Consider the following 898-nt stretch of genomic DNA (forward strand, 5'->3'; position numbering starts at 1 on the left):
ACATCTAAAAAAAGGCTCCAAATGCAGTGACCACAGAGTTCACAAAGTGTGCAGATGGTGCAAAGGTATTCACAGCAACCAGCTAGGAATCTGACTGAGAAAGGTCACTGAAGCATTTAAAAGATGAATTATAAAATTACCAAAAAATCGATTTGGTAGATGTGAAGCAGTGTGTATAGGGAAGCTAATCCTATCATCTACACACAGTAGCTCTTTTACCAATCACAAATGGTCTCTTGAGAGATACTGGAGCTCAGGAGAAGACCAAAGCCAACAGAATGATCAGAAGGCATTGGAAAAGGAGCACAAAACAAACCAGACATCATAATTCCATATAGTCCCTAAACTCACTGTGCACCTTAATCATTACATGAAATTCTGGTCATGCATTAGTACTAGTGTAAGTAGAAGAACTAGAGAAATTCAGCAAGGAGACTATTTGTGGAGTGACTTTAGCATACAAAGAAAAAAGCCAAACTTTTCAGTCCAGGAAGGAGAATACTGAAGTATATTAATAGGGTATAAAATTTTGCAGAAAATGTGAATGAATAGGGTGCTTATTTTTTCCTCACAATGCAAGAATCAGGCATTGGCTAGAGAATAAAAAGGAAATACTATTTCAGACAATACATAATTAAGAAGTGGAACATCCTGTCCAAGAAAGCACAAAGTGTAAAAGCATAAAAATTCATTTTTGCAGTTCCTTTGCGGAGGGCAGGCTCAGGGATGCTGTCAGACGTGCTGGGTCAGGAGGCTGAGGAAGGCCCAGGAGGTTCTCTGTGCCCCGTGGCCTCGCTGACGGCTGAGACAGGGCACACGGCTCTGCAAGACTACATTGGTTACCAACAGAAAGGCCGCCTGGGCCCTTACAGCAGCATCTTTTACACAGCTGAGCATT

This window comes from Sylvia atricapilla, chromosome 6, assembly GCF_009819655.1.
Source record: "Sylvia atricapilla isolate bSylAtr1 chromosome 6, bSylAtr1.pri, whole genome shotgun sequence".
Classification (NCBI taxonomy): domain Eukaryota; kingdom Metazoa; phylum Chordata; class Aves; order Passeriformes; family Sylviidae; genus Sylvia; species Sylvia atricapilla.